Genomic DNA, 18,784 nt, shown 5'->3' with positions numbered 1-18,784 from the left:
GTAGCACAACCTTCCCCCCAATCAAGCAACCCTTCACTGGCTTTATAGGGTGGGTCCCCTAGCCCTCTTCAGACTACCCAAACCAAGATGCGGATGATCTCAGCCATCCGATACAACAGAGACATACATGAATACACAGTACCTCCCCCCCCTCCACTTGGTTCAACCCATGATGTAATCTCTGACATCACCTCCACCATAAAATCAGGAAGTGCTGGGCGGCCCCCTCCCAAACCGGAGTCCTGAATGGTGGATCTAAACAAAGAACCGTGAGTGTGCAGAAATGAAACGAACATTTGTTCAGTCTGCATCCTGCAACATAAATAAAAGGTATCATTACTAATCAAAGATTGTGACTGTGTTTGACGATAACAAACCAAATACTCCCACCTAAACCAAGTAGAGTACGTGCACATGCAACTGGTAAGACTAACCAGACCTCATGACCCCAACGTGACAAGTGGTGAGTACAGGGGTGTTCTCACCCACTTTGTCAAAAATCCCCCCATCGGCCTCCGGCTCTGCCTCTATCATACAAGGTGTGCTGACAGTTCTTCAAAGTGTTGCTTCCACCGCCCAATAACCTTGGATGGTTTTCCAGAAGTGCCTTGCTGCAGACCGAAAGTCCTTCTCCATGGCTTCTCCGAACTTCTCCCACACCCACTGTTTTGCCTCTCTCACAGCAGAGGCTGCAGTCCTTTGGGCCTTGTCGGTACCTTGCACCTGCCATTGGGACAACATATCCCGGAAGGCCTTTTTCTTCAGTCAGACGGCTTCCCTGACTACCAGTGTCCACCAAGGTGTTTGGGGGTTACTGCCCCTTGAGGCACCTAAGACCTTGAGACTGCAGCTCTCCATCATGGCTTCAGCAATTGAAGCTCTGAACATTGCCCTCTCCAGTTACAGTTTTTTTTCAAATGCTTACACACAAATTCCTTACTTTTTACACAATTTCTGAAACCTGACACTCAAACACAAGAACCACACCTCAAATCTGCAAAACAATACGCAGTTTTTGGCCTTTGACTCAGTTTCCAATTTCATGAAACACTTTTTGCAAAACCCAACACACAATTTTCCACGTAACACACAATTCAAACAGGAAGCATCTTGATTTTATTTTTCAAACAAAAACAATAAAAATGCCACACTAATTCATCAGTGCCTCAAACTAACTCCTTACATGTGCAAACACTCATTGCTTTACTCAACACCAACCAACCATGGCTTTAGAATAGGTCTATAAATAGCTTAATTTGAGTTGATTGAGTGGTGGGTCAAATTTGAACCTTTACTGTGAAAAGATTACAGTATATTGTTACATACCTGTTTACACATGTTCTAATGTACACCTAATAGCTGTTTTGAGCACAACACATGGTATACTATACACAAACATATTTGAGCACCCATACATCCATTGACTGCAGTGCACTGCATGATTGGTCACAGTCTAGTGGATTACTGTATTGTACTGTGCAACAGTACAGTGACTGTAAGAACACATTTTGACAATATTGTAGAAAATAGTATGTTACTGTATGCTACAGTTCATGGCACACACAGACACACCATTCCGCTATCTTTTTCAAAAATAGGTTTGGTTTCTGTCCTACTACACTCTTTCTTTTGTATTGTGTAATACGTATTCACAACCACAAATGCTTATAGTAAAAAAAAAAAAAAAAAGTTTAGTTTCAATCTTGTTTACGTGTGTCAATTAACCATGACTGGTTAATTGAAAAGACATAGACACACACCTGAAAACACTTACTTACAAAACTGAACACCAATCAGCCAGCTACAAAAAGGCCTCAGTTATGCAATTTTTACAACTTTGCAAGCATGGAGGCAGGGAGAGCTAGAGGCAGAGGAAGACAGAGAGAGAGAGGACGTGGTCAGAGGCCACGCAAGGACCATTATTTCGGATGACATAAGAGCAACTTTGGTGGACCATGTCATAAACCATGGTCTGACTATGAGGGAAGCTGGGTAGAGAGTCCATCCTAATCTAAGCTGCTTCACAGTTTCATCCATAATTAGGACATTCCGACTGGAAAACAGGTATGTCTTCAACTCTCTACTCTACTCAGACTGTATCTAGAGTATTTACTGTACTGTACCATATCATGTTTCTGTATCACATTTATTGTATTCTAGGGTGGCTAATGCTCCTTTTTCAACAAAAGTGGTAGTTTTGTGAAACATACTGTGATAACGTGTTGAGATGTTTCAGTACTGTGTATGGTAAATACAGTAAAGTTCAGTATACACAGTACTGTAAAAAAGAAGCAAACGAGAACAATTTGTAGTTGCATTTTTCTACGGAATGGCTAGAAGACCTTGGGGGTGGACGCCAACGCCTGTTCACCCAACAGCAGGAACTTGCCATAGTGAACCAAGTCAGAGCAAACAATGCAATCCGTCTCCACCAGCTACAGCAACAAATACTTGCAGATGGGCAAGTATTCAACAACATAAATCGAGTAAGCATTACAACTATCAGACGGATCTTGGTAGAGCACAACATGACCATGAAGCAACTGTACAGGGTCCCATTTGAGAGGATCGGTGTCAGGATCAAAGAACGTCAACAAGAATATGTACAGGTAAGTGTTTCAGTCCTTTACACATACAATAAAGAATGGGTGCAGTCCAGTAACAGATGAATATGTACCACTGGATTAGTTCCACATAGATACATTCAGGTACCTGTGTGGTGGGGGGGTGGGTCGGTTCTGTATATGTAGTCAATGTAGTAAGTGTGTGTGCTTTGAGTAAAGCCATCCACAATATGTATTTTTTGTTACAGAGAATCTTGGACATGGATGGAGCTGCCCAGTCCCATGAATGTATTTACATTGACGAGGCTGGATTCAACCTTAGCAAAAACAGACGACGGGGACATAATATAATAACCCAAAGGGCAATTGTGCACGTCCCGGGGCAGCGCTGGGGAAACATCACATTGTGTGCTGCCATAAGTCTTCGAGGGCTACTGCACCATCATGCCAAACTGGGTCTCTATAATGCGCAACACAATCACATTTCTAGATGCACTTCATGATGCAGTGGTACAGGATGTGTAGTGCAGGCCAGTTTTGTTGTTGTCAAGGATAATGTTAGTTTCCATCGGGCTGCTCTGGTCCAGAACTGGTTCACCAACCATGATCAATTTGAAGGTCTGTACTTGCCCCCTTACTCGCCATTTCTAAATCCTATAGAGGAATTATTTTCCGTTTGGAGATGGCGCATATATGACCACCAACCACATCCCTGTATGCCTCTTCTGCAGGCAATGGAACAGGCCTGCGGAGACATTGAGGTGAGGTCAATCCAGGGATGGATTCGCCACACAAGGGGATTTTTTCCCCGATGGTTAGCGAGAGAAGACATTGCTTGTGATGTTGTTGAGATTCTGTGGCCAGACCCCAACAAATGGCAGGATCCATAAGCCCACTTGCGCACAATTGTGTTTACAGTGTATTGTTTGTTTTATTTTTTGATTTAACTGAATTTACTGTAAAATACACTAAAGTAATGATTTCAGTATTTCATTTTTTTGTTGTTGTGAAAACATGCCTTCTATAGAAATGAATAAAAACATTGAAAACAAAAGACTGCAGTTTTTTATATAAAGTAGACTAGTGTGTTGCTGCTGATCTGAAAGTGTATTCATATGATACAAGTGGGTATCATTTTGTCATCAGTGACATTTTGACAAAGGATTGTTAGGTTTTGATAGCAGAGTTTCAATTTGACATACATGTGAATAGTTTATTTCCCAGTGTTGTGTCTTCTTTGCTTGTGTGTAGAGTTTTGACACAATGAGCCAAATTTTGCAAAACGTGTGTAAGCAATAGGCAAAAACTGTAATCTTGAACAGAAATGTACAAAGGAGCTCATGAAAGAAGAGCTTTAGGTTTTGAATAACTGTGTGTATATGATATATCCAAAAATGTAATTTAATGGCAAAAGCTTTTGCAACATGAGACAAATGTGTGCTTTGAGACATGTTTGTGATATTTTGATTGCAGTGCTTCATTTTGCAAGGCATTTGCATTTTGTGTGTTAAGTTTTGAAAAAAGAGGACAAAAAAAATGTGTGTAAGCATTTGAAAAAAACTGTAAATGCCCCCAACATTGCCTGAAAAGTTGAAAATTTCTTGAACGTTTCCAGTTCACCTGCAATACTCGCTTGGGCTTACTAGGTCTGTCCAGAGTCTTCCCCCTCTATGCGTAGGGAGATGACCCTCTTGTCCACCGGGGTAAACTCAAAAGTAACTCCAAACATCCCCTATCCAGGAGTACGGATCCAGAGCCAAGAGGTAAGCCCTGTAATTCCCATCAAGCCCACCCCCAACACTATCCCCTGTCCAGGCAATTAGGCTGAACACAGAAAGACAGAAAAACAAATTTGGTCGGGGTCCCTCCCGACCAAATAAAAGTAATCAGCAGAAAGTCTGACCAGAATAGGGACTGGATGGGTCGGGCTGCACCACTAGTCCACCTAGGTGTAGGGCCGGTGCAAAGTCCTCTTGTCGCAGTTCTAACTCGATGCACGGCCAATGTCTTTCATTTCACTCACGAGAAGCTGCTTGTTGGTTTGATGCGGGTTCCCCAGCCTGAATGATGTCCCCCTCGAGATCCCCGAACAGAAACGGCAGGAGGTGGATTCCGTGGCGCTCTGGAACCTGCCAACAACAAATAAGCAGTGAGCCTTCAATAACCAACAATTACAGCCACTCGTTCATGCTGCAATGGATTTGCTGAAGTCACCGTTCCTTTCTGATCGGTTTGAAAGGGGACATACAAAGCTTTTTGAAAAAGCAGTGTAAGTCAGGCTAAATAACTAGCCTCACTAGCAGTGGTAGTGACCAGGCTTTCAAATGCAAATTCACTGGAAAAGTATTAACTGGTGATATTATATGTTACCCAGGATATTGTTACAGCTAAACCTAGCTTCTGTAGCTAATCTTTCAACCAAGGTTAGGAGTCTAGCCTAGGACAAATTCAGAGTTGATAGACTATCACTGCATTGCTAGACAGGTGCTGGAAAAACAGTTGGCAATGTGAATAAGTTAACACTGTTGGTTATTCAAATATAATGAATCATTATTTGATTATTAATGTCCAAATAACACTGTATACAATATGGTAGGAGGGTTAAACTTGCTAGCCATAGGATAGGCTAAAAAATGAATGAACCATTTTGTATGCAGGAAAGACAGCGTGAAAACACTCCAGATGTAGAGCAGGATGAGGAAACAGCATCAGGGCTTCAGGTGAGGTTTATGATAATAAAACATTTTGTTGTTCAGCATTACAGTCTCATCATCACAGCCTCTTTTTTTGGAGAGTGCATTTTTAGATCATTCAGTTATACTAGCTCTTTAGGGGTAGTATACAGAATGGCATCTCGATTTGCGCGGATGGGTGGATGTCCCCACCAAGTCTGAGACCAAACCTACGCCCTTGATTGAAGGGAGCTTGGTATGATGGTGCAGACATTTGTCTTACCATGGACCCCAAGTCTTTTTGTTCAAAGGAGTGTTTACCCAGGGTGTCGTCCATTGAAGTACTCCACCCATTCGATACCCCACTCAAGATCTGTGGAGTGTGGGTCATAGTTCATGGTACAGTGAAAGTTTTTTGGGTGCATCATTCCAGAAATATAATCCTTGTTATAATCCTGTCTCATGGTTGTGCAACAGTCCAACGTCCAATTTTGTGGATTTCAGGAAAGTCCAGAGTGATCCCAGTGTTTCCACACTGGATTGTCCCATTCAATTTGCATAGTAAGTCTCTTCCCTTAAGGTTCAATGGTGTCTGGGGGAATATACAAGGGGTGCTTCAGTTCTTAGTTGCCCCTCATCTGGACACAAAACTAAGACTCATATTGTCGGCAACCAAAACACAATGTATCACCCTGAAAACCTCCCCTCTCTCTCCCTCTGCCCCTCCATGGGCCTGTTCTTCCTCCATGTGGGTTTGGGGAACTGTTCCTGATAGTATGCTGGTGTTAGACCATATGGGCTTTTACTAAGCTGGGGTGCTGGTGGTGCCATACTGTTAGCTGACATAGTTCTAAGGATTACTAATTCACTGTCTTAAATATCTGTTTGGTGTCAATAATAGGGGGTTGGACTTAAAGTGTTGGACTTAAAGTCATTAGCTATCAAGGGGTACTTAGCATATAGGGAATATTCTAATTGAAAACAATTGTCTTGCCACAGCTTTATTTTCTCTACAGTAAACAGGTTAAATACAAAGCTGTAACTGTCTCTAAATTATATAAAATTGTTTGACCTGTGAGAGGTTACTTTGATCTCCAAATCAACAATTATTACAGTGAGTGCTACTTCAGGTTTGCTCTGGACCAGACAAAACTCTTGTTGTGTGGCTAGTACACTTTCTGTTTCGTAGTATTGATAATTGGTCTATAGACCGGGGAGAAGTTCGTCTTTTGCAACCGACATGCGCAGTTGAGCCTGCTTGACAATTGTGTGACGTAGGGTGATAATTGGTCTATAGGCTTAGGCGGCAACCATGCTTTGGTCGCGTCATGTTCATAAATTCACAATTTTACAGTTCTGTCTACACCAAAACAGACGAACAGGGCAGCCTTAAAGACATTTGGGAATTGTGCTTTTAGCCAGATGGTTTAGTTTGTGATTTGTGCAAAACTTGCAAGTGGAGTGAGACTGCGTCCCTGGATTACTGTACATTGTTTTGACGTTAGTCTCAGTCAAACTTGGCTCACTCACTGGCAGTGTGTAAATAATTTTGTAATTACTCAATTCTACTCCAGAAACCTTAAGGATGCTTTTTGTAGACAAGAGCCTGCTGAATAGCCAGATTGCTTTTTCAAAGCAAGCCTGATTCATTCATCATTTTGCCTGATAAAGCGACCTACGGTAGCCGGGTTGTTTTGCCAATTTCACTAGGTCAAACTACTTAAAGGTCTCTGACAATCAGAATCACTGTTTACAGGCAAAGGTTGAACTGATCTTTGGTCAGATGTGTATATTGACCAGTTTAGAGCTAAATACTTGCCAGAGCCTGGAATCTAACCCATGTTTTGAGTGACTGCATGGGGCTCCATCAGGTCAACACATTTGGATTCAAGTTTGAATTAGTTCCACTGAATTTCACAGTCAAAACTGAAGTCTGTATCAAGTGTAGATGGGAAAAGTCTGGAGGGTCATGCAGAAGCCTGCTCAACAGAGTGCAACAGAGACATACTGAGAGCAACAACAGAGGATGCTGAGTGTAACAGAGGATGCAACAGATGTTGAGAGAAACACAGACCCCTTGCTGGACTTCCCCTCTCTAGCTGGACGGCTTCTCTTCAGCCCTAGACAGCTTCATCCAGCTGGCCTGCCCCTGCCTACTAGCCCTCCAGAGTCACCCCACAGACTACTGTGTCTACACAGCAAAATATCCAGTGTAGTTAGTGTTCCTCCGTCAGGAGGAACCTATTGTAATTGTTGGTATTATTATTATTATTGTAATTTATCTCATGAACACATTGGTAAAAAGTTTTGAAATTTGGCATATTGATACAACATGCCACAACTACGGCCCAAACACAGACTGGCCCACATCAGACCATAGGGGGCGCCACAGGCGACAAAATGTCCACTTTTCAGAGTGGTTGCATTTCCACCCCATTGCTCCAATTCTTCTGAAACTTGGTGTGCATGCCTCATTTTTCATGAGGAACAAAAAAGCCTCAAGGACCCATAAGGTCCGCCATGATGGATTTTCCTGTACATTGATAATTTGGGAAAACATTCAAAATTCCTCTTCTCTTGAACCAAAGGTCTAATTGACTTGGAATTTGGTACATATATGTATCATTGACGTATTGAAAAATGTTCCACATTAACTCAATATGTTTGTGTCACTAAATCAAATGTCATTTTCAATGATGGTTTTTCAAACCTAATAGGCTTTAAGGTGACATCACTCTGACGTACCGTACACAATTTCACCTTGGTATGTCAAAATATGATTGAATTAAGCTGTTTCAACTTTCACTTACCACAGGAGAAACAGCTTACTTTTTTATACAGTAACTGAACATCAAAAGATTCAACACTGAGATTAGCTCACTGGGCTAGGACTGCGACCTGCTAAACATAAGGTCGTAGGATCAAATCTAGCCACAGTTATTTAGCCCGTTTTAATTTTGAATATCTGTTTTGTTAAACAGGATGACATCGTTCTGAAGTATCATGCGCAATTTCACCTTGATATGTCAAAACTTGGGCCGAATCGAACAATCCATGCTGCAGGAGAAACATCTTCCTTTTTTGAAACTGACAAAAATGTCTCACACTTGCAGGCAGCTCAATGGGTTGAAACATTGTACTGCAAAGCAGAAGGTCACAGGTTTGAATCCAAGCACAGTGTTTTGGCCTGGAATAATTTTGATTACTTGTTTAGTTAAACTGGCAGACATCATTCTGAAATACCATGCACAATTTCATGCAATTTAACCTTGAAATGTCAACCGTTTCTTAACCTTTGTCCCAAAGCTGACAAAAAACTAATACTCATATCACGCAGTCGGAGCACTGCTAGATAATCAGCGTCAGATCCCTTGGGTACCCAGCATGCAGTGCGGCATGTCCAAAAACGCAAAGACTTGTGGAAAATAGTTTGTTTACAACAGCCTTGCGAGGGATTTCATTTGTTGTGTTCGTTCAATTAGATGTTTGTAATGTTATTGTTGGTTATTTAATATAATGTTGTTGGTCACCCTGATTGTGTATGTTGTGTAGTTTAATCGGACCAGAGAGTCGGCTGTTAAATCAATACAGGTTACTCTTGCAGGGAGATGAAAATGCATGCTGCCCTAGCCCAGTTTCCCACATGACTTTAGTTAGTTGCGGATTGACTGAGAGTTTGGAAATGTTTTTGGCTAAACATAAAGTTGTTTTGCTCCCTTGTTGTCCATGTCTCAATCTTTTGTAGTGAACAGATTTATAAAATTTTGCCATTTTGCGGAGGAACCCGCATCGCTACTTGCAGTTATATTTTAGAGTTGTTTTTATGGTGTTAATTTGTTAGAGTTAAAAAGTGTTGATTCTGGTGTTGATTTGAATGGCATCTACACTTGAAGAGTGAATCAGTGGTTGGAGTCAGCGTAATTACAGCGAGTTGAGTTGACATAATTGACTCTGGTGATAAGTTGATCTGATTTCCGGTTCTTGCACATTGTTTCCTTTTTGATTAATGGCGGACGAGGAGAGGAGAGTTCAAACAAGTATAATATTTGATAACCACTTAAGTTTTGACAAATTTTCATGTTTCATTTACGTTTCTCACAATTCAGAATAATATAAGAAGTACGTTTCTCAACATTGTCCGGGTGCTAACTTTATTTCCTTTCATGTACAATGACAGACCATCGATAGGATCTAGAGGCTGTTTTGCTAGTTCCCTGGCAAACTGAGGTAAGAGTTGCATAGTTTATTTTAGTTAGCAGTTTTGAACTTAAGTTTTAAAAGGCAGCGGAGAACATTTATCCATTAATCAAGCAAGAAGTGTTAAGCTGAACTCTCTGCCAGTATGACTTAAGTTAACGTGTGCTCATCACATGAGACCACGTGCATACTTCATCTGCAATATGTAGGCTACTACAATTACATGATAGTAGATACGAATTAATTCGCTCTAATTTCACTTTAATGTAACAGTGTGGTGCTCGTGGGAACTTCTTTAATATTAACAACGTCATAATCAGTTTTTTTTCTTGACCAACAGCTTTCATCATCCTGGTTAAAGTTCAGTATCAAGGTGTAAAGAAATTTGTGAAATATCTCAGCGATTCTACGTTCCAAGATTTTCTTAATGAAGGCAAGAAGCTTAGAAATGTGCTTGAAGTATAAGCCAACTCAAGTAACCAGGGCTTGAGTATGTTAACACCTTACAATATGGTCTAATTTGTTGAAACATTAAGAATCACTGTACCGTGTAAGGCACACTTTGTCCCCTGTAACGTTGATTTTACCTCCACTTATAAAAGTTTTTTTAACTTTAAAGCATTACATCTTCTAAATATATGCTCATGCGACACATCAAACGAAAGCTCAGACACATGATTAAACTAAGCCCACTCAAAAAGCATAATATGGTTCATAGCAGTCATACAACTGTTATAAAGTTAAAGAAAATACAGAAATACAAATTTACACTGCGCAGCTGGTGTCTAAAGCCATGCTTCTGTTTCCTTGTATCCTGACCAACAGAGATATTTTTCCAAAAACGTTTTTTTCAAACCTGGCAACAAAACCATTTTATCCAAAACGAGCTGGTCTCCTCACAATCTTGAGGTTTCTGGCCGAATCACAACGTAAAATCGCTAAACAGTTGTTGATCTCTGGACTTAGTATCGCCGTTCGCTTGTAATCCAAAGGCGCTACATGCAAAATGTAAGCATCATTGTATTCTGTAAGATCTGAGCTTTCCAATGACACCAAGTATGAGTCAATCAGTCAACGGGAACCTTTTCTAGTCGAGCTGAAAGCCTATCACGTCTCTGAGGCGTTGTGGGACCCACGCGGAGATAATTGATCTTTGCTCAGACCAGTTACATTTCCAGGTTACGAGACTGTCAAATCTTTATAACCAATGAGCAGACGAGTCGATAGACGCCAAATTTGACGTTGAAATGTTAACCATATAATGGCTGAAGATGTGTCAAAGCAAAAACAAGGCCTCGAATAATGCAAATCAGTCCTGAACAATGTATGATTACTTATTTCTATATATTTATGAATATAGTTATTTCAAGTATGCATGAGATTGATGTATAACTGTTTATGTATTTGAGATGTGTTGTATTTTGTACTTTTTTGTAGGGATGCACGATATTGAATTTTAGCCTATATTCAATATGCCGATATTTACAAGCTCATTTTGGCCGATTGCCAATGCCGTTACCGATATATACACCTCTGCTTTTTAATTATTGAAAAGTCTCTCCTGTACTAGAATTAATCTGTTATTATGATGGGGTACTTTCTGTAGATACGGGACATAAAAAACTTTGTATAATTTTAGGAATAGACATTCACTCATGAAAACTATTGAAATGATTTCAAATATGGCAGATTTATTAATATTTTCACATCACAATTTTCATACTTGAACAGTACCTCTTTGAACTTGAACAACTACAGTTTCCTTAAAACTGTGTTGAAAGTTGCAGAAATGCAGCTGTAACTCTGTAAACTTAAAATGTATCGCATCACTGACACTTTAAAAACAAATAGCTATTTTGTCATCCTCCTTTGATACTGTGAAGTCCTGCCACACAGCCGACATGTTGAATCATGTTGTTGGCGCTCATAGTAACTTCTAAAACTGATTGTTCCAATCCTTGATTCCGGCTATATCACGTTCCATGCTGTTGTAAAATCCAGCATAATCTTGTTGTGTTGTCCTCATAACATAACATTCCATATTACTGCGCATCGAATATTTCAAATAAAAAAAGATGTTACAAATTACACGGTAGCAAGCAACCTAGTCGTAAAGAGAATTTGTTGTGAATTTTGATTTGCTGGGTGGGCTGACATTTAACGAGTGGTGGGAGACTATTAACAGAATAGAGAAGAAAGAGTTTAAAAAGACCAGGCATGCAGAGAAGACAGAGGCTGAAATTGAAGCGTTAGCAAAGGCAAGGAATGAAGCCGGCAATATATAAAGACGATATGGGCCGTCCACTGTTTTCACTCTGTTGCGTGGCAACGATTTATGTAGGAACTATACTTTGTAGTGGCGGAAGAATGACGGTTTACTATTAAACTATTTTGTTTCTTAAATTTGATTGTCTTTATTTATGAAACCATATCAAATATTTGTGGTAACAGTTAAAAAAAAGCAATAACGCCCGCAAGTCTGTGTTTTGCGCTGATTTAGTATAGTTAGGGGGAATTGTTAGGCACAACGCGACGGGCTTACTGCTTAATTAAACATTTGCTTCGCTTGCGCATTATTTAAACGTCACCTTATCGGCCAGGTACATTGGCAGAAAGTTTAATATCTGCAGATGCCGATAATTAAGTTTTGAAGCTTTAATCTGCCGATACCGATGACGTGCAGATATTATCGTGCATCCCTACTTTTTTGGCTTTTTTCTTTGCACTTTTAAAACTTGAAATAAGAAAAACGCACACACATCTGTAGAAAAAAAATAATATAAAATCAATTTGAGTCTTTTGGCTTCTGGATTTTTTCTATGGTAAGCAGATACATGTGGCTATGGCCTAGAGTTGTCTGTATTATATAAAGACAACCATAGCTGTGCTCACAGCAGTATATTTTCATCATTTTACAGATGTCTTGGACGGAAAGAGAACACCTCCATTCTAGCCTCTGTTTCTCTGTCAGTAAGTCCTCAAGTCACCCTAACACTTTTGTGAAAACAATTGAGAATTTTACCTTTCTAATTATGTCAGGAACACCCCAGAGTGTCAAAGTATATGGGAGCTGTACCACTTTTAAGTTGGGTATGATGTTTACGCCAAAAAGCATGGAATTTCATGTGTTTCTTTACCATTAACTAACTTAAGTATTAGTTAATACAAATATAACCTTTTATGTTTTATAACATAAAGTTCATAGTGCATTTAAGGCAAATGACGATGTGTAAGGACACACCGTCATTTGGGCAAGGCATTTCACCCTACTTGCCTCGGGGGGAATGTTCCTGTACTTACTGTAAGTCGCTCTGGATAAGAGCGTCTGCTAAATGACTAAATGTAATGTAAATGTAGCAGGCGCTAATACAACAAGGGATTCATCACAAGTTGGCAGTAACATGAGAGGTGCTAATCATGCAAATATTGTCTAAAATAGTCCAGGATACAATTAAGTGCTCACTTATGAGTTTTTAGCAGTTTATTAAATATTGTCACAGATTTGTTTGGGTTAATATATAAAACGAGAACTTGAGTTTGAGATCCAGTGATGAAAAAGTGGACAAAAGGATCTGGTATATCTGCAGCAAGACATAGCAGAATGAGAACTTACAAGGGTGTATCTTTATCTTTACAATTTGTTTTTAAGGGTTAGTTCACCCAAAAATTTAAAGGTCATTAATTACTCACCCTCATGTTGTTCCAAACCCGTAAGACCTTCGTTCATCTTCAGAACACAAGTGAAGAGATTTTTGATGAAATCCGAGATCATGTGCAGCAATGTAATTACCACTTTCAAGGCACAGAAAGGTAGTAAAGACATTAAAATAGTATGTGTGACTCCAGTGGTTCAACTTTAATGTTACGAAGTGACTAGAATACTTTCAGTGGGCAAAAATAACTAGTTTATTCAACAATATCTCTCCCATGGCTTTCCATTACACCATTTAATTAGTAAATGGCAGCACAGCACTGGGCCTTGAAAGTTAAAATGATGTAGCTGCCTATAGATGGTTCAGAAAGCTCTGATTCCATCAGAAATATCTTAATCTGCCTTTCCAAAGCTGATATTAAGTAATGTGGGTGAGTAATTAATTACATTTTTTTTAAACATTTTTTTGTTTGTTAAACTAAACCTTTAATTTGTATTTGTGATGGAAAATAATTGCTTCAGAAGAACATTCAGATTTTGTTTGATTTAATGCCTTCAGAGAAAACATTAAAATTATGGTTTGCTTTTTTCTGTCAAGAGATTTCACCCACAAGTACCTCAACCCCCAGCACATGCACTGACACTCTTTTACTCTCTTAAACAGACCATGAAGAGACCCAGAGCGCAGTGTAAAATCAAACGGCAATGGTCAGCAACAGTTTTAACATAGACGCTGAAAAGGCAAAACGGGTATGTATGCATGTTTTTCCTTATGGTTAACTTTTCCCTATAATTTCACAATTTTATTCTGTTTTTTTTGTATTTGTTTTTTATAATAAAAACACACAGCTGTTAATTGATGTAGAAAGACTGTTGATCATTAACTAATATATTTGTTTACATTGCAGGAGGATCCCCACCCACAAACAGCGGGAAACCAATGCTTTGGGCATTATTTCTCTCTTTCCTAGCCTGAAAGACCAATTTTCAGCAAAGGGCTATATAAGAATTGTTTGTATTGATGTACTTGAAACACAATTTAGTTTGACATGTTTTATGCTCCTTTTTTCTGGCCTGTAAATTTTACGAAATGTTCTCGTCTTTTTTGACAGGAGCATTTCTACAATCTGGAAAAGGGAACGGGGTTCACTCCTGGCGCCTTAAAACTTGATCGCTTAGTCACACAGCTGATGAAACTGAAGTAATGCAGAAGATGAAGGACACTTTTAAGCATAGACAAAACTGGTCCATAGTCCTGACGTCAGCTGACGTCCTTGATGTGTTTCCAAGATATTTGGATGTAAAAGGATTGGTAATAAAACTTTTATTCCACTTTTCCAAGATTGTTTTAAGTGTATTTTAAACCTGCTTTTGGTTACTCTTTAACATAATTGCTACTTTGAGTCATGTGTTTATATAAATGTCACTCTTGCTTGTACATGCCTTTCAGACAGTGATAGACTAAGAAATCATGAATGTGTATTTACTGGAATTATTTTAAAGTCTATCAAAACATGCACACTATCCATTTTGGTGGTAAAGGATTAAAAAAAGTCCCAAGTAACCTCTTGAAATCTTGTTAATATGCTTTGTCATTAGATAAATCAGGATTTGCTCTGCTGTTCAATGCTGAGACATCCAAGAAGTTTCTTAAGATGTGTGAGACTGCATTCAAGCAAAAGATCATCAATGAAGCCAAGTCTCTTACCTCAACAGCAGAAATTTGGTGTATTCTCAATGCAGCTGGTGGACAAGGATCTGAATATAGTTGGCATGATTTGTGAGGATGTTATAATGTAATATTTTCTTTGGTTTCTTGCTATTGTGAGCACAAAGTTTTTTTTTTATCACCCCCATCTACTCATTCAGATTGGGACAGTGACATGTCATCTGTTCTGCTGCTGCTGCATCTCCTGCCTCCTCCTCCAGGGAGGAAGAAGACTAAGATCAGTCCAACAGAGCCTGTTGACAGACTTGTGCATTTTCCTAAGGTAAAACTCCCAATACTGTTGCAAAGATTTGGGTTATAAACCCTAAAATGCAGTGGTTTTCATTAATTGTCCTTGGGACTGAAGCCTCTGCACATTTTGTCTCTCTGACCTGACACGCTTAAGGATAGGATAGTTCACCCAAACATGTCACCCTCAGGTTGTTCCAAATCTGTATACATTTTTCTACTGCTGAACACATATTTTGAAGAAAGTTAGTAAACTATCCGCTTTAGGCAGCCATTGACTGTCATACTACTTTTCTTTTCCGATTGTGGAAGTCAATGGCAGCTCAAAGTGGCCTGTTTACAAACGTTCTTCAAAATATCTTCCTTTCTGTTCAGCAGTACAAAGAAATGTATACAGGTTTGGAACAAGCTGTTGTGTGTGTGTAAATGACATCATTTTCATTTTTGAGTTTACTAACCCTTCAGTCTAGTTCATGTAGCTCTTACCTAATGAGGTGAAGATCTGAAACAGGTTTGTTGAATAAGTGAGACATGCAACATGTGCAGAGCCGTTGGTCAGGATAAAAAATTGCTAGCGTGTGACTGTTTAAATGTACCTTTTAGAATCTCTAACTGATTGCTTGCATTATAGTGACCAACAGCTCTCGAATTTCCATGTACAACTCTTTGTTCTAATGAAGTAAGTTAGTCACATAGCTTGGTTTGGCTGAGGGTGAATCAGCAAAACAATTCTGGTGGTGGTGGTGGTGGGGTGTTCCTTTAATGGTTATCCTTTCATTGTAATACACAAAGCAACTGGGTTTGTCAGGCTCATATTGGCTTAAGGTGTGTCATATTTGTTTTTATTGATTTAAATTCTATTTTAGTTCATTTGAAGGTGAGGAAGTTAACAGTAGCAGGTTTAATGCATTTATCATTTCACATTGTAATTCGTTTTTTTCCTGTTTAATCTATTTTTTTTTCAGTCCTGCAACAGTATTGAAGGCCATCTCTGTGGGAGGGAGGGCCAACTCCTGGGATCAGGAAGGATCTTGGGCAGGATCGACCACTTTTACGTTGTTGTGGACAAGCGCCTTATCCCTCGCTCTGGAACCAGCTCCTTAAATGCCTTTGATTAACTTTTCAAAGTTCACTATGTCTTCAACTTGTCCTACGAGGAAGCAAACGTTCAAGGTCAACTTCTTTACCTTCCTGCAGACCACAGTTTACAACATAGACGTTGGTCTTTCAAGTGAGTCTCCCAGAGTAAGGGAACTGCGTGCAAAGCTTTTAAATTAGTTTAAATGTTAGTGTTTCCTCTGTAAAATCTGGCACGCACGGCCACTCGTTGATTGCTCATTTAACATTTACATTTATTCATTTAGCAGACGCTTTTATCCAAAGCGACTTCCAAGAGAGAGCTTTACAAAAGAGCATAGGTCACTGATCATAACAACGAGATTGTCCCATTTAAGTCGCACACAGTTTCTATCCTTCGCTTAAGTTTAAGTTGTTGTGTGCGCAGAGTGGCTGTAGACGGCAGTTTTGCTCATATTCTGAGTTTCGAAACAATTTGAACAGTTTTCATGCTGTTGATGGCAGTTCCGCTTTTGATTTGTCATGAGGTGAACAGTAATCTCAAAATGTTAATAATAATCAGCCAGGTTCTTTGTTTGTTGGAGAAAGTGATCCCCAAGTTGCTCTCACTGAGAATGTTAGCTTTTCCAGGAGAGACGGCAGATATATGTGCCTTAATTGTAGCCAAATTACAGTGCAGTGGCCAACAGCTTGGTATCATCAGTTGTTTCAGACCTTGATGACCTCACTACAGAAATGCATACCCAAACTCGTCAAGATGTGATTTCTGTCATTCCTCCGAATAACCCTGTCAGATCAGCTGTCAAAGAAAGTTTAGCTGATTTTGAGAGTCCCTTTTTCATGTTTAACACCAAAACTAAAATAACTAATTATTTCAATGACAAATGGGGAGTTGTGGAGCCAGTTGAAATTGTGCTTGGCATGAGATACGACTGAGGAGAAACAAAAAAACTGGATGTTATGATCAGGTCCCAGTAAAAGGTACATATGTGTATGTCCCAATTTTGGAAACTTTAAAATGTATGTGTCGAAACGTAGATGTATGTACTCTGCTGACAGAATTTACAGGAAGGCAGAAATCACATTTTGAAGACATTTGTAATGGAAGTTACTTCCAGAGTCGTCCATTATTCTCAAAACATCCCAGTGCTTTACAAATTCAGGTGTACTACGATTAATTTGAAACCGCAAACCCTCTTGGTTCTAAACGTGGAGTACACAAGGTTGGTGCCCTTTATTTTGTGCTTTGAAATCTACCTCCCAAATTTAATTCAAGACTGATGAATATCTATTTGATTGCTTTATTTCATGCAAGATGTAAAAAACGTATGGATTTGACCCCATCCTGGAACCGTTGATTCGTGACATAAAGATTCTAGAGACAGATGGAATTGAACTACCCATATCAACGAGTAGAGTGTATGGCACAATATGTCAAGTAATTGGAGACAACTTGTGGATGCACTCAATACTTGGGTTAACAGAATCATTTAGTGGACATTACTCCTGTCGTCTATTTTTAACTAAAAAGGCTGATATCCAGTTATTTTACAATGAGGATGTTTGAGTTATTTTGCGTCGACACTCAATAGTCTCCAGTATTTTCATGTGTGCCACAACTACTCTCTAAAGTGATGCTTGGTCTCCTAGAAGGAGTTGTGCAATTTGAAATGAAACTACTGTTTGAGGATCTTTCGGAAAATGTTGTTACACGCAGTGAATTGCTCCCCAGAATATAATCAGAACAGGGCTCTAGAGTGCGACCAATATTTGTACGGGTGTGACAAAAAATGTTCCTGGGTCGCACCGGTGCACCTAACCTCCGCTGCCTCTCCAGGAACAAAGCGTTTGTTTCTTCTTTGACGGAACTCACACTCATGGTTGGATCATATCGGGGTCTAAACTAATCAGAGACAGAGATGGGGCGGGTCTTTGCCTCTGATTATATAACTGATAATCAGTTATGGCAAACCTGGGCATTGTACGGCCCGCGGGCCAAAACCGGCCCACAGGCTGTCCCAATCCGGACTGCGTGAGGTAAATCAAAAATGTAATAAATAAATGTATTGAGCTGCTGTAAATATGTAGTCCTGAAAGACTAGTGATAAGGCGATTACAAATGTGCACTTGCACCACCTCACCAACAGGAGAGTTAGCCCTTGAAAATGAAAAACAAAAGGTCAATACAGAAGCAGGGGCGCAAAAAGTGGGTATGCGCTATATGCGGCGTTTAGGGGCGCCAAAGCGATGGTGAAAAATAAATGTAAACAAATGTAAAACATTTTTTGGGTGTATTTTCAATATTTAGCTTCTGTTGTGCGTTTCTGCATTTCCTCATGTTATATAAATGTTTTGAGGACTAACAGGCGCCCTATCTCATAAGACTCCGTCATAGAATTTTGAAATAGAAAAGGGAGAGGGGGCGCCGTGAGCACTGAGCGAAGATGGATAAAGCAAAAAAGCTGTCAGGAGCGAAAAATAGAAAAAGAAAGAGGGAAAGGGAGATGACATGTCGAGGGATGCAACATCAATTAAATATGTGGATGGTGAAAGGCAAAACTTAAGATGTAAAGTGTCACGTCTGTGCTTGAAGGCTTGCAAATATTCATGTTAACAGCTAGCGTTTGCTAACACTGGGAATGTAGCAGCCAAATTGGGGTTTAAG

General features: G+C 39.6%; 2 pseudogenes across 1 annotated transcript; both read left to right on the top strand.

The window, feature by feature from the left end:
- The first annotated feature begins 414 nt into the window (after nucleotides 1-414).
- Nucleotides 415-3,731, top strand: LOC146273449 (uncharacterized; annotated as a pseudogene). The gene is made up of 3 exons (XR_014766690.1): nucleotides 415-423; nucleotides 2,313-2,609; nucleotides 2,813-3,731. The product of XR_014766690.1 is annotated as an uncharacterized LOC146273449 (transcript).
- Nucleotides 3,258-17,008, top strand: LOC146273448 (uncharacterized; annotated as a pseudogene).
- The last annotated feature ends 1,776 nt before the right edge of the window (nucleotides 17,009-18,784 follow it).

Source organism: Hypomesus nipponensis, chromosome 9, assembly GCF_054491055.1.
Source record: "Hypomesus nipponensis isolate SF chromosome 9, ASM5449105v1, whole genome shotgun sequence".
NCBI lineage: Eukaryota > Metazoa > Chordata > Actinopteri > Osmeriformes > Osmeridae > Hypomesus > Hypomesus nipponensis.
The sequence above is the reverse complement of the archived record's forward strand: the minus strand, read 5'-3'. Positions and strand labels throughout refer to the sequence as shown.